General features: G+C 43.9%; 1 long non-coding RNA gene across 1 annotated transcript; it reads left to right on the forward strand.

Annotated features, from left to right (window-relative positions):
• The first annotated feature begins 6,613 nt into the window (after nt 1-6,613).
• LOC134547122 (uncharacterized) lies at nt 6,614-10,816 on the forward strand. The gene is made up of 3 exons (XR_010079385.1): nt 6,614-6,887; nt 9,100-9,207; nt 10,803-10,816. It is a non-coding gene; the product is annotated as an uncharacterized LOC134547122 (long non-coding RNA).
• The last annotated feature ends 10,782 nt before the right edge of the window (nt 10,817-21,598 follow it).

A 21,598-nucleotide genomic window follows, 5' to 3' on the forward strand; every position in this document is an offset into this window, starting at 1 on the left:
TTTTGTTGTGTGGGGATTTTTGGTTAGTTGGTTGGTTTCGGTTTTTCTGCATATAAACCTAAAAATTGGCTAGCAATCACAATAACAATATGTAGAAGCTTTGTGCAAAAGCCAGCTGCCTGGAAGGTAAATGTGCTCTGTAGATTTGGAAGCTGCAGTAAGAGAAACACAACAGACGTGTTCCACAGCTGGAATCGAGCTGCAGAAGCAAAGCACCTGCAGAAGCTTGGTTCGCTCTCACCTTCATAGGCTGTTCCACACCAAATGCAGTAGAAGTGCTCCTCTCTCAAACAGGCTGTCAGGATGTGGAGCTTTTCTGACACCTAGAGATAGGTACAGGTATGTGATGGCCTGGGGCTCACATGACACAATCTACTTTGAGCTACTGGTTTGCTAAATAAAGTGTTTAACCCAACGCTATGGAAAAGCTACACAATGCTGTAGCTCAGTCAGACATGCAGTTTCCACATTTGTAGAATAGTGCACAGGAATCCATGATCTCTGGAAAGTTAATGGCTGTTGTTTGCTCATCCTTCTTTTCAGATAAGAAACCTGCACTGAAGAGAGAGCTAAAAATATTACTTAGCTGCCTGATTTCATTTATATGGTATCGTTTGTGAATTTTTTCACAATCTCTGCCAATCAAACACATAAGGCTAACAATAGCTGTGCAACCTAGTTCTTAAAAGTATGTATTTCCAATGTCCATCATGAGGTAATGTGATGCATTTTCAGAAATTAATTAGTGACTCTAAACTTCAACCTCAGATATGAGGCATCCAAAATTTAAACTCAAAAGCAAATAACTGTGATCTTGCATATCTTGACTAAGGCACAAAACTGTTTAGAATTTAATTTCTGGGCTATTTTTTCAAAGATCAGCCTCAAAACATGAGCAATAAATCAGTGGTTTAAGGTTTTATATTTTATCATGTAACTGCTGTAAAAGTCACTGCTCTGGATTGCAAAGAGGCTCTTTACTACAGTGTGGGAAACACGTAGACATACATCTTTTATATGTGTATGTACACATACATACTGTTTCAAGGGATATTAAGTTTAATTCTGAATTGAGCAATTAATTCAGTAGAAGAGCTTACAGGTAAGTCTGAGCTTGAGTATTGCCCTTCCTTGTCTTCCTCATCCTTTTTGTCTTCCTCTTCAGGTTGTATCCAAAACCAAGTCTCCTTGGGAACATCAATATTCTTAAATAACAAGGGACTAAAATGGAAATTATCTGTTCCTAAAGTCTCTTCACAATTTGAGAGCAGTTTTGCTGCAGAGGAGCTCACGGTGCTGTACCTTGGCTGTGTGAATCCATCCTGTTGGCTGTGTGTATTTACATGCTCGGCTGCAATCTGAAGCCCAGAGGTGCCCTGAGGCTCTAATGGTCACTTTGACTTGTACAAGTGTGTGCTCCTGCCAAAGGCAGAAATCCAGTTGTTGTTTTCTCTTGTGTTGCCTTTGGTGCAAAGGCAGTACCAGAAACATTAGGGGATTTGCAGCTGCAGGACAAGTGGGATCTGTAAGGACCGATTCCGCTGAAATCAGACCGTTCATTATTAGGGCACAGCAGTGGGTGGACCCCAGGAGGCAGTGAAACCCCCAGCCAACAACTCCCTGCCCCCAGTGGGACAGGGACAGAATCAATCAGAAAGGTGAAAGGGAGAAAACTTGTGGATTGAGATAAAGACAGTTTAAAAGACAAAGCATAGCTGGGTGTGTGGCCATAGCAAAATAAGGAAGTTGGCTACTCCTTCCCATCAGCAGGCAGATGTTTCCAAGAAAGTGGGGCTTCATCATGCCCAATGTTTATTTGGGAAGGTCAACATTGTATCCCTGGGTATCCCCTCGTCCTTCATCTCCTAGCTTTTATTGCTGAGTGTGATGTCTTATGGCATGGACTAAGGCTCTTCCCAGCTTCTCACATATCCCTCCTCTGCTTGTTGGACGGCCAGAGTGGGAAAAAGAAAAAAACTTTGGTGCTGTGTAAACACTTCTCAGCAGTAGGTAAAACATCAGCCCTGTGTTAGCCCCAAAGGCACAACACAGCAGCATTCTGGCTGCTCTGAAGAAAGTGAACCCCATCCCAGCCAGACTCAGCACTGTCAGACCTGAGCTGCATCAGATTCCCGTTCTGACTCACGGAGTTGCCATATGGGGAGCAGGACATGCTGCACACTTGTGGAATGGAGGGAAGGGATGAGAGATTGAGCACAGAAAGGCAGGACTGGGGTTTGTGTGTATTTGTTTGTGATTTTGTTTTTGTTTGTTTTGGTTTTGGTTTGGGGTTTTTTGTGATTGCCTTTAAACTCATGTCTCACAAGCACCAGAGGTGTTTTTTGCTCTTACTGAGCAGTGTACATCACAGGGTGTTGAAGGTGAGTGCAATGTCACATCTGGTTCCATGAAATCAAGATTAGCTAATCTTTGCTCTGTGTAGTGTCCCACTGCTGAAATGTGTCCTGCTGTTAGGGCTTCACAACCTTGCTTGTAATGATGCTGACCTCATCCATTCTTATGCTTCTAAAATTTTTTTTATTATTTTTAAAAGCAGTTTATGCAGTTAAAATACTGTTGGAACTAATGCATTTGAGAGGAAAATGTAAAAAATATTTATAGGAAAGAATTATGATAATCATAGGTTTGATGTAATAAAAACACATTAATGCTTCAATACTTCCCAGTTATCCTGTCCTGTAGATAATAACCCCAAAGTTTAATCTGACAATGTAATTGTAGTATGTATGTGGGGAAAAGGTAGCAATGTTTTAGACCAATTTCCTTCATTGCAGGTTCACAGTTGTGGTCAAAATAAATGGTGAGGAATTGTCGCGGTGCCAAAACCCGAAGCCCCTCGGCTTCGCCCCGAGCTAGCCCAGGCACCGGAGCAAGCGTGAGTCTGAGCTGCCCCTCAGCACTCACTGAGGAGTCAGCCCTCGTGGATCCTTTTCCCTGAGGGAAGCCTCACGGTGATAAGATGTATCATGCGACGATGCAGAGAGGAAGAAAGGAGGGCCCAGTCAGCCAGACAGTTAACAGTAACTTTAATCTTCACCAACACTGTCGGGGCCAGGTCGAACTGGACTGGACCCAGACTGGACTGGACCCAGAACAAAGGAATACAAAGGCTTATAAACTCTCGGGGAAGGGGAGGAGAAATGGGAGTTCCTCTTTGTGGCCACCAATGAAAACTTATCACTAGGGAGAAGAGGGGAGGGGTTGCAAGCCTTGAACCAATTGGGGAGTAGGGGAGGGATAACACAGTGGCGGGAAAAGGGGGAAAGGTAACATGTAACATAAGTGGGCTAAAAATAGAGGTTTGTAGGGAGGATGTATCAACTTATGAATTTCAATTAGGGGGAGGGTACACAGAACATACAGCAGCATTGGACCCACCACTCTTTTTTCTTTTCACATATCTAAATCCTTTCCACTCGGTAAACCACCCATATGTCCTTCAACTCTGCCCTATCTCAAAAAACCCTCTCTTTATTGTCCTTCTTCCAGCTCCCTCTCTCACTTCCTTAAGTCTCTCTTCAAATCTTCTCCCTCGTCTGTCCTTCTTTTTCTTGACACAGTCCTTCAAAGCACTTACTTTCACCTGCTTATACAGTCCGGCTTTCTCTGGAGGGTCCAACTGGGGTTTAACATACAAAATGGGGAAAGTTCAACCATCTACACCACCACAAGGAATATGGTAGAGGCACTGGTAAAAATAAAAAAGAAGCAAAAGCAGTAGCAGCAAAAGAAACGTGGGAAATGATTGAGGAACAGGTGAGTAAATAGGAGGATTAAGTTTTGGGGGCTTATTAAGCAGTGTACATCACATGTAATATAGTAAATGTTGAATATCTAAAAGTAGAGTTTCAAGAAAATGTTGATTTGAAGTAGTTTCTAATTACTTAAGTTGTTTTTGTTCTGTCAGCACTTTTCTCTTTTTATCACTGAATTGTTTTCCTTGTTGTTTTCCTATGGGGTTGATAGCTAATATTGTGAGTGCTTCCTCCTCTACTGTTACAGGAGGATAAGGAAATGTATTTGCCTTTCTCAAGCTGCCTTGCTGTATCCAGAGTGGACAGTGGTCCTTTTATATCTTGACAACTGTTCAATGATTCAATGTCTCCAAAACATTTGCATGGCATTCCTCAGTGTGTCTGTTGTCACTCTGCTTATGAAATTGCTGACTTTCACTTGTTCTAATTAATCTTTTTTTCTTTTCATTATATTCTTTACAGTAAAGCTGGTTATATACTCTATCCTTCCTTGATTAAGTCTAGGTTTGAATTTTGTGCCTTGTTTTTCTGCCAAGTGTTTTGCCCCTCTTTATTTGCCATTCTTTGTTTTTCTTTTTGACTCTGAATGCTTCTTAGCACCTTTTGAGTGAAATCTTTCCTTACCTTTTTCAAAGATCTGTAAGATAAAAAAATCCACTCCAAAATCAACAACGGCTCTTTCTGTGATGAGTCCCACTGAAAGGTCAAGCCATACAATTGTAGTTTTTCACCCAGCACCGCAAGAAAAAATGGCAATGATGGCACAAAACGATGTGCTTGTCTCTGTTGGAGGGCTTCAGCGATTCTTCTAAGGGCTTTCCAAGCTTCTGAGGTGAGGGTTCTGGGAGATCTGATGTTACTGTCCCCTCTCAAAAGATTGAACAACGATGCAAGTTCATAGTTGGTGATCTCCAAGATTGGTCTCATCCAATTGATCTCTCCCAAAAGTCATTGGAGATCTTGCAGATTATTGATTTCTGCTTTGAATTGAATTTTCTGCGGTCTGACGGTTTGCTCTGTGATCTTCCATCCCAGATACTTCCATGGTGCAATCTCCTGAATCTTTGAGGTGAAGAGCTGCAAAAGCCTCTTTGATGACTCTTTCCATTTGATCTCCCCAGATGCTTGCCTGAATGGATGCAACATGCTGAGGTATTCCCACCTTGCTGCATGCTTCCACCATCTCTGCCAGAGAGGGCTGACCGTGCATTGCATTGATGATGCGCTTGCATTCCCTGTTGGCATTCGCGAATGCAAGGCTTCGGAGCAGATGTGGCTTTGCTCCCTCATCATTTACTTGTGTGAGGCGGTCAACAAACGAGGTGTAAGATTCTGATGGTCCTTGCTTTACCTCTGTGTAAATGCTCTCTGGTGTTCCCGCTGGTGGAATTTGCAGAATCGCTTTTTGCGCTGCATCAACACGTCTCGTGGTAGAAGCCTGGCTTGTCGGGTAGGACATCATCTGGTGCACCTGCCACCATCTGTGCCACTGTGAAGCCTGCATGTGGTCCCCCTTGATATTTCTTCCTGAGCTCTCCAAGGGCTCTTCTCCCTTTCATGTCCCAGATAAGAATCTGTGAGTCTGTGAGAACCATTGAAGTGACTGACCTGAGGTCATATGGTGTTAAATCATATAAATTGAATGTCCCTTTAACAGTTGTTTGAAGTATGGTGATCCAAATCCATTGTCGTGGATGGCTTTGACTAGATCTTTTACTACCTTGTGATCCAGTCGTTCCCATCTTGCATTTCCACCTTGCACATCGTAGGTGACTGGCAGTGCAATACTCTCTGTGTCTGTCAAGACAAAGTCTCTTTCCTTTAAGTGCTTTCTTTTTTATTTCAGTCCAGTCTGACGCACGTGGTGCCTATATGCCATGTACCTGTGATTCGGCAGATGGTTGTCTGTAAAATGGAATTAATTGCTGTGGTGCAGCTTCTCCTAACCCGGAGCTTGCTGGCATCCATGGAATCTCTGCACTTAGCTGAGATGCAACCCCTTCAGTCCCAAAGGCTGCCCCTCTTGGCAGTTCTCCTGGAAAGGGAATGGGAATCTGGGGTTCCTGTGCAGCATGTGGACCTTGTGCAGCACAATCAAAGGAAGGTGAGGACCCAGCAGGTACCCGTGAAATGTACAACCAGGGAATATTTACAGTGGATCTAGGAAGGGTCTGGCTACCTCTTGCTGAAGGGAACATGTGAGGAAAGTGGGCTGGAAAGTCTGGACAAATCTCCAAAGCTGTTTCCTTAAACTGAAGAAAAAGCTGAAGGAAAATTGTCGCATGAGATCTTCTGACAACCGTGATGGTTGTGCATGACTGGAGGAGCCAGCTGAAGCACCTGCTGTTGTCCACACAGGAGTGCCCTGTGAAGCGCTGATGTAGATCATGCTGTCATCAGTGCTCGGCACTTTTTGTTGTGCTTGAGGTGCTCCTTGGTCCTCTGGAGTTGGCATGAAATCCCCTTGCTGTTGTGGATGGATCATCATGCACCGGAACCACGGGCTTTGGAGAAATGTGCCTTTTGTGAGAAACTGGACAAACTGGTGTAATGTGGGGGTGCCGCCACGAGGTGGCGCTGGAGCTGTACCAGCCGGGTACGGCGGCACGGCAGAGCCTCAGGTTCCGGCAGGAGAGCGACTGCCTCTGCTGGCAGGCGTTGTGATGCAAGAGACTTTCAGTCCTTGGGTGCTTTTGTGGAGCTGTTTTTGGTTTTGGACGTGCACCCAAATGCAGGAACGCTGCAGCAGACTCAGCATCGCTGCCTGCGAGCTGGGCAGGTCTCAGAATGACGCCGGTGCGTGGGGCCTGCCTCAGCGGTGGTTGCTGTGTGGGGGTGGTGCCTTGGGGAAGATCTCCGCCCCTGTCACGCCCCATCCCTGCCTGTCCCGACGCAGAGGCGTGGAAGGGAACAGCTCCGGGCTGACCGTGCCCCGCCTCCCCTGTCCCAGCACGGCGGCGGCTGAGGAAACGCCCCTTCCCCGCTCACGGCCAGCGGCTGCCCCGTCCCGATCGCCTTTGGGGTTCGCCCCTCCCAACGCGAACTCTCGGCAGGGGCCGCCCTTTCCCTGCTCCGTGCCCGCAGTGCAAAGTGCCGTGACATCTGACGCAGGTGCCTGTGCTTGCACTGCCCGATCTCGTGCAGGCTGCCTTCGGTCTGTGCCCGCGCTCCCGAGTGCGCTCGCCTCCCCCCCAGTAGCCTGCGTCACTACAGTGCGTCCCTGCCTCGGAGGGCATTCTCTGTCCCTCCCCGATGCGGTCCCGCTCCGCGCGGTTTCGCGAGCCTCTCCCGCGGACGGCTGTTCCCCGCGGTCTGTGTCCCCGGGGATGGGAAGCCTTCCGAGCGCCCTGGGCCGCGCTGGGGCTCAGATCGGCCCCGCGCCCCGGGGCTGGCTGGGATCAGCGCAGACAGCGCGCCCGCCGCCTGCGCCGCACCCTCCCCGTCCCGCCGTCCCGAACCCGGGGCGAAAGCAGGGGAAAGCGGGGCAGGAGCCCTCCGTGGTGTTTGTTCACCCACCCCTGCTGAACCTTGGGGTGAGGGAGGGGAAGGGCTTGAAGGAAGGCTGTGTCTCGGACCCCTCGCTCCCTCCCGGGGCAAAGGCATTGTGGCCGGAGGACAAGCCTCAAAGAGGAGCATATCCATGTCCTCTTGGTCACTGGGGAAAATTAAAAGTTTCAGTTTCCCTGGGACTGGTGGTGGTGTGTGAGGAGGCTCTGGGGAACCCAGGGAAAGCTGGGCTTGAGGATCCCCTCCCACATCTCCTGTTGGAGTCAAGTCTGCTGGCTGAGGGCCAGCAGAAGAGCTACCGTTCTCCCCCGCATTGCTGTGCTGCGGCTGTGGGGTGCCCTTGCCGTTCGGTGAGGTAGCCTCCAGCATAGTTCTTGCCGCTGGAAGAAGCTTTTAGGCTGTTTTATCTGTTTTCATAGGTCTATGATACAATTCCCTGTTTGCCTCGTGCCAAAACCCTGGCTCAAACAGGACATGGGTTTCGCAGTGAGGATAATTGCAGCAAACCTACAGAAGGAGTGCCTGTAACTCCTTCTCAGACAGTGCTGCGGGATGTGCAGCCATCACAGCCTGTACGGCTGACAGAATATGAACTTGCTCCTGGGAAGTTGCCTCTCCCATGTTCTGTATTTGACCGGACTTACCAAAGGCCTATAGCCTTGCTGTTGCCGCTCTCCGATTCGGTCTGGGGTTGTCCTGGTCACCGGCCAGCAAGTCTCAGTATGACGGGGCCCAGGGCCCTCAGAATTCCGTCGGTCCAGAAGGAATTGGAGATTGGCTTCTCTGCAGAAATGCCTTGATAATCTTCTCAAAAGTCAAGCGTCCGATGCCTCACCATCAAAGGGCTGGCTGCGTGTCCACTGGGTATTTGCTGCCCACCTAGGGACCCTAGAATCTCGGGTTTAACTCCCCAAGATTAGGGTGATAAAATGTCTCTGCCCTTTGAGGAGTCATGAGCGAACGCAAAGAAACACACAGAGTCTTCAGGTTTCTAGTTTTCAAGGTCTTGCTCTTTGTTTATTGTATCTTATCTCTGAAGCTCTTCTCATGCCCTTCTCATGCAGAGCTCCATGCAGCAACAGGGTCACTCATCAACTCCTCCTGTCTGGGAGGGTCTTGACCTCTTATACTACATATTACGTTTCCATTATTTACAATTAATCACCAATACCTAATACCTATGCTAAACAGGTCATATCTACTTTGACCCTATCCAAACGTGCCACCTTCACAGCAGAAATGTCTGACAAGAAGAAGAAGCAGGACAGGTCCACGCCCTGAATCCTCCATTTTGTCTTCTCAAGTCCACACACCCAAAAATACATACACCCCTAGTGATAAGCTAACTACTACCTAATTCACACCTTGGTGCCTTGTAATTCCTCCTGGAGTGTAGGTAGTCTCTCCCCTGGACTGAAGTCAAAGCCTGTGTCTCCATGGGCTCTGTGCCAAGGTCTACAACCCCCCTGTACAGATCCCAGATACCCCTGTACATGTTCCAAACCCCCTGCCCAGGTCGCAGACCCCTTTGACAGGGTCCCTGACCCTCCAGGGCGACCAGAGGGATGTCCTGGACTCCAATAGTGATTAAAACACTTTTTTGCACATTGAATAACTGAGCAGATGAAAGAAAACCCACCAGATTTGTAACTTCAGTTTTAAACTTTGAACTTACATGAAGGAGAATATTATACTTGGTTTATAAATTAATGCAAAACTATCTGTATCCTGCCACTTGACAGCATGTCTTTTATTTAACTTTGTATTACATTGTAATAGGGAAGTGCCTTTTTTTTTTCTTTCCCCCTCCTGATAGGAAAGTGGAGCGTGAAGCAGAAGGACTTGCACGACTCACACACGAGAACATAGTGCGGTATCACTGCAGCTGGAAAGGGCAGGACCATATCAAGTACCCAGACTCAAGGTAACTACAAAGTAATTGTTTGCATTCACAAACTCTTTTGCCATAGTGAACCTTTTGCTGGTGACCATTGGTTACCAATTATTATACAAATATAAATGTACAGGTGCAATCTTACTGCTAGGAGAAAAGGCACAGTGCTTTCCAGCAGCAGGTTAGATGTCATCAAGTATATTTATATCTTCTTTTCCTTGATTAGTAGGATACATGATATAATTTTATATTTCTGTCCTCCGTCAATATATGGAACTTAATGAATTTATAGAGGAGAGTAAGACTGCAGAATCCACAAGTTGGGGCAAGAATTAATAACAGAAACTAGAAAAGTGTCTCACAGTTGGCTAACAAATGCCTGATCGGAAGCTTTCTCTTGTAAGACGTCCTGGTCAGCCAGTAGGTATCACAGATTTAATTATTTCCGTAGTTAGTATTTTCAGCATGATGCCTGCAACAGTTTTGATTGTTTAGAAAAGGAATACAAAATGAAATGTTCTTTAATGTAGAGGTAGCCTTTTGACACCGAGACTTCTGGTTAAACAGTGGTGAGAGTTTTACTCCTAAGGTAATTACTATTAACTTTTCCAAGCTTCCGTGGTAAGCTTTTTTACTGGCTGTGAATTCATACTCTTCAGCCATAAAATATTAACGGATTCAAATGTTGGTTGGCATGCTAATGCTCCATACCTGTGCTCATTAAATGAGGCATAAAATGGGGGGAAAATAGGTCTGTCAAAACGGAACCATTCATATGTTGGAGCTTCAATATCATGTACCTATTTTACATTAAACAGTTACTGGGTAAAAGACAGAAACAAAAAAGTCCTTAAAACTGAGGAACTCCAGCAGTTCCTGCCCTGACCTCAAGGCTGCAGAGAGTCCTGAGCCATTTAAAGCTTGTTCTTCCAGTGCCTTTGAGCAGCTTTATTCAGGGGCACTCTTCACACAGGTACATAGGAAAAAACAGGGCGTGCTTCTCCTTGTATTTTCCTTCCCCTCACCATCTCCAGCCTCAGCCTGTGCTATGGGCTTCTCTGGAATGTGTGAGGCTGTCAGGTGGGTGAATCATCTCGATTCCCAGCTCTCAGAAGGGTTTCTAGAACTCGCAGACCAATGTCAAAAACGGTCCCTGTGCTACCTTCTTGACAGGACAGAGCTGGAAAATGACCACTGTGGGCAGGGTAGGAAGGCTGATGCTGTGTCTCTTGGGCAGAATAGAGGACACGTGTCAGGGACTTGCAGCAGTTCCTACACGGCCAGATGGGAGCCAAGGACAGGGGTATTTCTTCCTGGATAGGACATGCCTCTAGGTATGAGGGAAATGGAACCTGGGCTCTCAGGAAACTTCAGTGTGAAACTAGGAAGCAAGAAAAACTTCTGAAATATTCTGGGGATGTGTAGCAGCTGAGCAGGGATTCTTTGAGTTGCAGTCCAATTTATTTAATACAAATTGCTGTAGGATCTTTCTTAAAATTAAAGGACTTGCAGACCTTGTTTTGGGCAACTCCAGAAATAATTATTAGCAGAAAGATCTTTTGAGAATGACTTGGGTGGAATTGTATCTTGCCATTTTTAATATGGTATGTCGTTTTCTTTTGAAGCCAAAATTCAGACAAAACAATTCCTTGTCTTTTCATCCAAATGGAATTCTGTGAACAAGGGACATTGGAAAAGTGGATTGCAAAAAATAGAGAAGACCGAAAGTATCATGGAATGGCACAAATCAAATTTTTACAAATAGTGAAAGGAGTGGAGTATATTCATTCTAAAGAGTTAATTCATCGAGACCTCAAGGTATTTAGGATAGGTAAATAAAGAAAAGACAAAACAAAAAGAAAAAGTTAAAGATAATAGACTTACTGGAATTTCAGAGAATGTGAAATTGTTGTAGTCTTTGCTTACTCTGCTGTGTATCCCAGCAGTGTGCTTCTTTGGCTATTGCTAGTGACTGATTTTCTTTCAGCGGCTGGCTGAGCCTCTTCCTAAAATCAGAAGGTAAACTAGGAGGCTCTCAGAATAGTTCAGAGAGTCAGGAGTGGTCAGGTAACAGGCATTTTCAGTGTTACTGAGTCACAGGACTGCCTGTTGGAAAAAGAAGAGTTGAGTCTAGAGAGTTTGCTCTTGCCATATTGTAAAGGGATAGCTCATCTATCCTAATACAAGCTGTGTTTGGTAACAACATGCTCTAGTCCTTTTGTCTTGTGTATGCATACAAATGTTTGAATGCTGGAGTTTTGGATAGAATTTCAGTCTCTAGATGTGCACAGTCATAAGATGATTTTATTTGATTTTGATTGATTTTATGTGATACTGTTATTTCTTCAATCTGATTTCATTCTAGAGTTGACTGGAGTTTACAGATTTTGCTTGCTTCAAGTGCAAAGAATATGATAATGAATTGCTGTTAGCTGGGGCTTTTTTGCATAGCAGGATAAAGAATTTTTGCTGTGTTTTTCCATAGTATTTCCTCTTGGCTTGTGACTATGAAGAAAAGAAAAACACTGGAAGTAATGATGCTAGATGTCATATCTTGGTCAGGCTGTAATCCTAACTAGAAAAGATATTTGGCATGCAAGGTTGAAGCAGAAGACATAAAATTGGTGAAAAGTTGTGCAGCATCCTTCTTAAATGATTTTCCTTTTGAGCAGGAGATACAAAGTGCCACTGCCTTTCAAGCTGACTGAGCAAAGTGGTGGTTTCTGTCCCACTTTTGTGGTTCCATGCCTATTGTTTGGGGGTGTGTGTATCTACATGCAGCTGTGTGCACACATGCATACACATACTTGTAGTTACATCTAGTTAAATGGTCCAGAAGTAGGTGATTGACCTGCTGTTGTGTATGCTCTCTGTCAGACTGAGGATCTGAACTCCTTGTGGTCAGTTGGGTTTTTTCATTAAAGCCATAGATCATTGCCTTTACCACAAAAACCTCTGTATTTTAATGCAAAAAAAAAAAAAAAAAAAAAAAAAAAAAAAAAAAAAAAGAGACCAAGAGGTCAAACAATATTCTTTTATCCTGCATAATGAATGTGTCTTTCTTGCTGTTATTGACCACTATGTTGGTGGAAACCCTTGATGGTGCCTTTCCAAAACAACTCAGAAATTACAAGACATTTCCACTCTGGGGAACAAACTTTTCTCATAAGTCATGCGATGTTCAGTGTGCATAGCTAAACTTATGAGATGCGTAGTAGGAAAAAAGGCAGCCTTATCCAGGGAAAGCCCTGCTCTGGCCTGAGGCTTAGCTGTCTGTGAGCTAGTGAGATTAACCCTACTACAGCTGAAAAAAGTGTTCCTTCTTTAAACACATCTGCCCACCTGCTCTGAGGGGCCTCTAGAACTCCAGGAACTTATATCAGTTTTAAAGCCAAGCAAATAATAATTGAAGCCTGAGAATCTGGATGTTAGGTATGGGAGATAGCAGGAGGAGGAAAACTGCAGTTGCTACTTATTGGAAATTAGCTTCTATAGGAGGGTGGCTTGCTGTACAAATACCTGTATTTCTAACAAACTCTAAAGAGTTTCTCATGCTGACTAGTTTGCAGGTTAGTTATATGCGTGTGCTGATCAGGAAAGGCCCTGGGCCTATTAGTAAATTCTCCTTTTATGTAAAGCACAGTGCTTTATGTTTTGTTGGATTTGAAATGAGGTTATTTTTATTGTGTGTTTTGTTTTCTAACATGGTGTATTTTTATTCCTAATATGCTGGGAAATACACTTTCTGTCAAACAGAAATCATGGATTTCATGGCAAACAATGTCTCAAAATACCTATAGAGAAGTCAGGAAGGGTGTTAAAGTTACAGCAATATACAGAAAGCTGCTGTTGGAGCTATTGGCAGTGAATGTGATCCTTGACTATTGGTCAGGGAGGTTATTCTTGTTTGAGTCCTGCATTCAGTTTCTGGTACCTGTACTTGAAGATGCACAACAGAGAATTTGGAAAGCACTTCTAAGATAGGACCCAACTTAAATCTCCTTATTGTTTCTCAGTAAGCAAAGCAATAACTTGATTACTATGCATAGCTGCACACTGATAATTCTGATTTGGGAGACAATTCTGATCTGTTTCACTTACTGGCAGAAGAAGGAAAATATTCAGTGGCTAGACATTGGTCCTGAGACAGCTGCGAAGAATTCAAACAACAAGAAGGGCTTATGCAGACAGCTACGTCATGATCTGTTCCTAATCACTGAGATATGCTTTCATCTAGCTTGGATAAATTGTTGGGCTGAGCAGGAGGAGGTGATTGAATGAAGATGACTGGAGGTGCTGATAATATGTGCAGTTCAGCATTAAGACAATGGTTTTTGGTGCTTAGGCTCTATAATTTGACCTGACTTCTCCACGGATGCTGTAGCCAGTTACTCTCAGAAGTACTTGCAGCTCACATTCCTGTGAACATGTGCTCAGGCATACCAGAAAGTGTCATTTCTGGTTTCCTGGCTGGTCCCTTGCTCCAGGCAATGTGGAACTGAATGTGGGGCAGGGAAGGAATGTCCACTGTCAGATTCTACCTTCCCCTGGAATTTGGAGTGTAATCTCCTGCTAAGGTCATTCAAGTGTATTTCAGAAGTGATTCCCAAAGTTGAACTCATCGTGGGTATTCATGGAATCTTAGACTTCCTTTCCTGTTTTTTGTTTCCTTGGATATGCCCTCATTTTACCCAAGGACTGATATGCCTTAATATAGCTGAAGGTTTTGTATTTGATAGGAGATATATTTTGACTTAAATCCTGTGAAACTGTAGGGGAATTGCACAGGTCTAGAAGCAAGTTATTTATAATAATGGTTCTTTGAACATATGCATAAACTTTTAGGAATTATTTTATTTACTGATACCACAACTTAGGTTAAAAACTCCACCAACTTACTGAAAGAATTTTTTGGATTTGAAGGAATTTTATTGCATCCCTAAAATATCTTTTGAGTTATATTCAGTGTGTGTGTATGCATATAGAGAAAGAGAGATCTCACAACAGAGTATGGAGGCATCTTGCCTTCAGATTGGCTTCATTTCTTTTCTGGTTTGTTGTCTTTCTGTTTGCCTAAAGTGCTTGCTGTGTCCTTGGTCAGCATATTTACACACATGTCCTTTTAGTTCCTGACGCATCTTCCCTGAACAATCTGTTCTTTTGTGGCAGTGCAGGTGTCCTCCGGTGTCTGCACTGTGCGAACCAAGACGGCAGGGGGGGAAATAGAGGGTAGAGGGGAGGAACTTAGGAGCCCTGCCAGCTCTCAGAGCAGTTCTGAGTTGAGTAAAGCCCAAGAGCTGGTAGTTCTCTCTGCTTGACTGCTGCAGTTCTGTGTCCAGTACTATGGGAGCTGCTCTTGCTTCACACACCTAGGTGCCTCCAAGGACACAACCTGAGATGCTCAGTGAAAGCAGACTTACCCAGAACCTTGGCATTTTCACCTCCTGAGCAGAGAGAGTGACTGAGACAAAAACACTTCTTGAAATCAGAGGAAAACTGAGTGTTACATGCTTTTCTAGCAAGGCATATTATGCAGTGTTGCAGTTACCCTCTCCCCCTGTGAATCTTTAAGCCAGGTGCTGGTTTGTGTCACCAGGAAACAAGCCTATCTTGGTGACCCCTGATAGTTCCTGGGTTGTTTGTACTCCAAGGAACGTCTCTCTGCCAAACAGCAGCTGCTCAAACTCACCACTGAAGTCACAGATGGCTGCATTTCAGCGAGCAGTCATCCCAGGTCTGCACTTCAGAAAGTTGCTCTACTCTGCTGGTTGTCAGCTGAGAAATAGGAAGCATCTCTTTGGTTCTTATTTGCTTTTAGGATAAAGTCTTTATCTCTTGCTTGCCCACCTCCAGGTGATGCTGTCAAAATTAAGGACAGCTTGGTTGTATGTTAATGAAGTTTGCACTTAGCTTCAGCCTCCTGATCCAAGGATCTTAGATAAGGTAAGGGCAGCGTTCAGTGAATTTTGAGAGGAAAGTCCTTCTGAGGTTAGAAAGCGCCGATAACAATGCCTTAAACTCTTCAGTCTACTGGGCACCTAACTGCAGTAAAAAGCTGATTTTTCTTTTTGTTGGAGCTGAACCAGTGACCCAGTAGAGCAGTCAAGGAGATACTAGAACTGTTTTACTGTATAGCTAAAAAGCTTCATAGTCTTAAAAATCATCCTTTTTCTCTTTCCCCTATCGATAAAGAGTCTTATATTGACCTTCCCATGATTATGCAGTTCTCCAGAAGTCTTTTAAAACTTTGATTACTAAAAGCAATTGTTTGGAAAGTTTTTTTGATGAGTATCAATGGTGACTGCAAAGCTCCAAAAGGAGGATAGGATAAAATAAGAGACTTGTGTGGGTTGGCTGATTTAAAATACCTTTGCTCAACACTTAAAGTATGTGTCTTGCTGGCAATCCATTTTATAGAGCCCTTCCTTGCTTCCTGGAGGCTCTAAATTTAGGAATGCAGTTAATGTGAAATTAAGAGCTGTCCGTGCTTAACACACAGCCTAACTATGGAGAAAACCCAAGGGGTAACAGCTGAGCTGGAAGAAACTGGGATAAATATAAACTGAACGTGATGTGGATGGATGGACTCTGCCAAGCATGGTGGGTGGATCTTCAGGGTACACTTTCATGCTTCACTTGACACCGTCTAGGTGTGTGGCAGTGCTGAAAAGGGACTCTCCTGTGCTTACTCCTGACTCCAGCTTTGCTCTTGGATCAGACCATGAGGTTATCCACTTAAAACAGTTCCATTTGGCTGGAGTGCTTTTTCAGCTGGTTTGTCTTGTGTGACTGTAGAGGGACATGGTCAATGCAGTCAGTACCAGAGGTGCTGGGGAAGACGTGTGGTGTATCCTGGAAGTAATAGTGAACTGCTGGACTGGCTGACTGTGCACCTGCAGTGTATTTCTGTATTTAACAGGAGTCTGGAGGAAACTGTGTGTTCATGTGCATCTGAACTGTGGCTTTTCTGCGTGGGCAGCTGGAGAGGGCAGGGAGCACTGCAGGAGCTCCCAGCCCGGCCTTCCCAGCTGCTCTGAGTCATGGCCCACGGGTGAGTGAGGCAGCAGAAGGGAGGGAAGGAAGGAAGGAATGCCCTTTGGAGCAGTGGCTGGGGCCAAGCCTGTGTGAGTGGCAGTCTCTGCTCTGCAGCAGGTGAGGCATGCTTGAATATGTCCTGATTTGCCAGCAATGCATGTGGGCAGCAGCTCACATGACAGCTTCTGATGGGCCTTGTTTCACAAAGTCCCAAGGTGTGCAGAGGTCTGATTTCATGTATTGCATTTTATACCAGTGATATTCCTCCATGAACACTTAAAAATTCTGGCTAAAGCTAGGCTTTTATCCCTTAGCCTGAAATCCACAGGCACTAGTTTCCTGAGTCCATATTTGCAGAAATTGGTCTGTGCAAGTGGCAGCGTCCAAACTCGGTCATTGAGTGAAGTGGATGGAGACCTCTCAGAGCTGGCCACCCACTTCAGACATAGAGGAAATTTCAGGAGTTGTAATAATTGACAAAAGATGTCTGATCTCTTCAGAAGGTCTTTCCCTCATTACACAAGGGAGGAGCAAAAGGAATTGTAATTAGTTAGGCTAATGACTGCTGCTTATCAGTGAAGCTGATCTGTGTGAGCAGTGAGCTGACCCTCCCAATGTACAAACTCTAATAGTTTATTTCCATCATCTCTGCCTGTCACCAGTAGTGAATTGATGTGCATTTTCCCCCTTGCAGAGGAAAAGGTTTGCCTGACAGCCTTCTGTGCCACATGAGAGAGATGCAGGAGATTTCCTGGTTTCTCCTGTTGTAAGGGTTTAAGTTTTAGTCTTTGTGTCTTTGTGAGTTGGGTGGGAATTTCTGAGAGTATTAATCCAGTATCTGGGTACTACAAGCCACATCAAAGGTCCACTGGAGAGATTTGTATTTCTGTTAGCGTGTGTAAATTAGGTCAAGAACAAAAAATATACACTCATTTTCATTCTGGGGGGAGTGGGGCAATAAAGATGAACCAGAAGAACAACTTGAAGGCTGTATGTTTAGTTGTATTTCTGGTATTTCAGCCTGACCCTAAAAAAACACCCAATTGTGTTGGTTTTCCTGTTTAAAACAAAACAAAAACAGATAACAACAACAATCCCCAAACCCACAATTCTTTGTTTTGCTGTTCAGAGTTTTAGGAATTCACTATGGTCATAGAAAATACTGTTCTGTTTTGTGGAGGGATATTTTTTCTTTTTGTATAAGAAAAAGGAGGACATAACCCCCATGACTCTTAACTGTGTTGCAATGCCTCCAGTAGTTCGATTTGGCAAGATAACAAAACCAATGAAGAACTTAAAAGGTAATTAATGCTTTTGAGAAAAAATATTTCTGAATGCCATGCTGATGAATCAATTTTTTTTTTTTTAGTGGAACCTTTTTTCAACAAAAACCAGTGTTGCAGATCAGGTACTCATGTCCAGGTCTGCCCTTTAGTAATGTGAGTGTACTAAATGGCTGATGGGAATGTTGATGATTCACTGAATGTATTTGTGTCAACACTACCTCACCAGAAAACAGCTTACCCAGAGGGATATGGAACTTAAAATTTGTTTTCAGTGAAGCCTGCTCTCTAGTACAAATAGAGTGAGCTCTTGCTGTGAGAAGACAGATGGGAGAGCCCTCTGTGCTGCCTGTCTAATCACCTGAGAGTGCCTTTCTGCTGCTCTTTGTGCTTTCTGGGCACTGCCCTTCCAGTCGTTGCTAATAACAGCACTTACAGGCTGGGCTGGGCCACCCCTGCCAAGTCAGCCCCTGTTCACCTGTGATGTGGTTTTTCTGATTCGTGAGTTCTCACCGCTGTGTGTCCACTTAACATCTTCTGGCAGAGATGAAAATATTCTCTGCTATGAAAAACTGCTGGGAGCTTGACATCCTCTTCCTGCTGTAAGTCTTTGACCACTTCCAGCAGCTCCAAGGCAGCCCAGGGAGAAGTTGGCATTGACCACCTCAAGAACTCTGCTATGCAATCTGAATAAATTTGAAAAATGCCACTTTTAATCTCTTGAGCTTTTACTTCCAGTACTTCCAGCTGCTTCTCTACAATCATGACAGCCATAAATCATGTTTAGCCTAATCTCATTCTTCATTTTTATTTTTAGTATATGACTCCAGGAAGTGTGTCTTAAAAAAACAAGTTTAAAAAGAGTCAAATGCTCAGTAAAATCTGTCCTTTCCAAAAAAAAAAAAAAAAAAAAAAAAAAAAAAAAAAAAAAAAAAAAATCTGCCCTTCCAACAGTATTGTTAGGCAATTCAATTAGTTTTGGTTTGACCTTCAAACGCCCAGCCATGCTGGGCTGTGCCTGACATTTTGCCATTCAAGGAGTACAGGATTATCAGCACAGGAACTTAACAATAGTTTTACAAGCCAAGTGGCTGCCACTCCATCCTGTGGGTGGAACTTAGGCAGCACTTGTGTGACTTCCAGTTGACCAGAGTTGATGGCAAATTAGCAATTTAAAAGTTTATCACTGTGATTATCACCTGTTTTATTTCCTCATCTCCGCCCTTTGGAAGAGATAAAAAACCCTAGCATCCTCTGGTTGTGCTCACAGAAATGATTACAAGTAATAATCTTATTTGCTTAGTACACTAGAGTATAGAAATACTGAGATCACGTGTAAATAAAAACATAACACATTTATCTTCAGGAAGACTTTGACCAGTGTTGTAAAGAAGCTGCGCGGCCTGGGTTAGTCACAGCAGCTCAGCTGTTTGAGCAGTGATTCATTTGTACCCATTCCTAGTTCTAGCTGTGGTGTTGATAATGAAAAGCTGACAGCTGAAGGACAGAGGTGGAAAGGACTTTGTCCAGCAAGAGAGCAGCAATCTACAGCCGTGCTGCCTGAGATTATAATTTGTTCAGCAGTGATTTGCTTACTCAACAGTCTACATGGATTCACAAGCCATTCACAGGAACTGAGTTTCTGAGCAGAATGTAGACACAAGTTTCTTTTAATGTAGGACCAATCCCCGTAACGCTGCAGTAGGGTTGACACAGGGCACAGGATCTCTGCCATAGTTCTGTGTGGACTGCTGTTAAAATGAGGTGCATAATTCATGCTCAGCACAGGCAGTTGAGACCATGACTCATTTGTGCCTCTCTAAAATATTAAACTGCCAGGCCACTCCAATTACAAGCCTGGCAAGACATACAACCTGATAAAGTAAAATATTTATCTGTGTTATCCAGGCAATGGCAAAAGAATCCAGTCATTACAAAGAATGCTGCTTGTGATTAATTATTTAATTAGTTTCTTTAATCGTTTGGGCTACCTAGGAGTAGAAGGAGCTGCAGTTGCATGGACATTCCACTTACTAAAGTATTTTGGAGATGCATGAAAGCTTTGTATCTTCAGGAATATAAGCCTTTAAAGCATTAGTGCATGTGTAAGCAACTGTTACTCTGAAGGAGGATGGAAGATAAGAGAAACTGGACAAACTTACACTTCTGTTACAGCAAAGATTAAAGACAAATGCTAAAAGAGAATTTGAAAATAGTCTTGAGGTATTTGAGTTTTGAGGAAGGGGAAATACTAACAGTGCATTTAATAAACTCAAATAGCACATGTTAAGTAATGAAGCTCTAGTGATTCAAGACTAATTTAAGTGTTCTTGAAGATTAGGTCTAATGTAACAGAATTAGTGCTTCTGAATTGCTAAAATGAGAACCTTGTCCATGAGCATTCTTTTTAATATAGCTGGTAGCAATAGCTAGATTTTACATGCATTGTATCACAGATTCAAGATTCAATTTTTTGTGTTTATATAGGCAGTCCTGTTGAGCTGTGTTTGCAGACAACAGATGTACTTAGCAGTGGACTTTGCCTGACTGAATGCATGCAAATGGCTCTATATGTGAAACTGTAGAATGCACTAAAAAATCTGAGTGTTTCAGCTCATGTTTCCCTGCATAATGAAGTCACTGAGTAGCATGATCAGATTCTAGAAAGGCATCTTTGGTGTTTATATAATACCTAGGTTCAGCTGAACTATTTTTAATCAGGAGTTCATGTTGTTTATCTTGTATGTTCATTTATATCCTTTCATTGTGCATTTGCATACATTGTGATGACCCTTTGTGGAAACCCTGCAGGATTTTTAGAACAGTTCAGCTGAAATTCGATGTGAACTCCATCAGCTGTTACAGGCTGGGTAGGATCTCAGCAATACAGCTCACAGGCTGAAGAGCTTCTGTGAACAGGGTACAGAGAGTTTTTCTGTGATATCCATTGCTTTTCTACTGGAACAGAATATAAGTCCATTTATTTTGTAAGGAGATTTCATTTTTCATTTTTTTTAAAGATGGTGATCAGAGACCGTAGGGTTTTGGCAGCTGCTGATCTTAGAGCTGCAGCATTGCAAGACTAAAGTTGCAAGTCAGTGTTTTTATCTTTTTGTTTTGATCATAAAGTCAAATAGTGGTGTTTTCTAAGGCCTCTGGCAAATATTGCTCTGGTGAAGAATGACTGCTCCTGGGTGTGTTGGTTACAGCAGTGATTTGCAACTCTTCCTGACTTTCTGCAATGGTTAAGGCATCTTCAGAGTGTATTACATAGTGTATCTGAGCAATCATGATCAACTTTTTTCCCTGCAATCTATTGCTTTGATTCTGCAAATTCACAAGTGGATTCTACTCAGCTCTGTCTTCATTCAGCTGCTAGCTTGCACTTTTTCATCCATTTCCTCAAGACATAATCCACAGCTTCTAACAGGTCATCCTGCACGGCAGTGCTTGCACCCAGTCCTTCCAAATGTACCTAGTGATCCTTTCTGTAACTCCCTGAAGTTATCTTTGCAAAAGTTGTGATGCTTGTGAGTTTCTGTCAGAGAGGATGAGGAGCAGAATGAGCTGGGCAGTGCTGTGCCTGTGTGTGGTGGGGCAGCAGTACACATCACCCTGGCTGCTTTACAGTCAGTGGCAGCCTCTTCCTGGCCATGGGTCAGGGCTGCTGCCTTCCTTGCTCACCTTTCACAGGGAAAACTTAGTGGCCAGGAGCAAGTGTGAAGGTGTCTGGCAGCATAATGAATGGCAGAGATCCCTCACCTGGAATGTGAGCCTCTCTGCTGTAGATTTGGACACGTGTCATTTATGTTTGCTCACAGTCCTAGCTGCGGCTGCTGCCGTCTAGGAGAGGGGAGCCCAGGGAATGTTTTTGTGCACTCATCTAATGACTGATGTTGGTTTAGGTTTGGGGCTGGTTGGCTAGGGGTGTTGTTTGTTTTTTCATGTGTACCACATCCTTAGGGGAAAGATGATCAATATTTAAGGAATGTAACAACTGCTATATTACCTCCACTTGGAGACAGAAGTTACCACAATAGGAGTGTGTGTTGTAGGGAGTGGAATGTGCAATATAATTTACATACTCCAAATTACTGGCCTCC

This window comes from Prinia subflava, chromosome 2 (genome assembly GCF_021018805.1).
Source record: "Prinia subflava isolate CZ2003 ecotype Zambia chromosome 2, Cam_Psub_1.2, whole genome shotgun sequence".
In the NCBI taxonomy this organism is placed as follows: domain Eukaryota; kingdom Metazoa; phylum Chordata; class Aves; order Passeriformes; family Cisticolidae; genus Prinia; species Prinia subflava.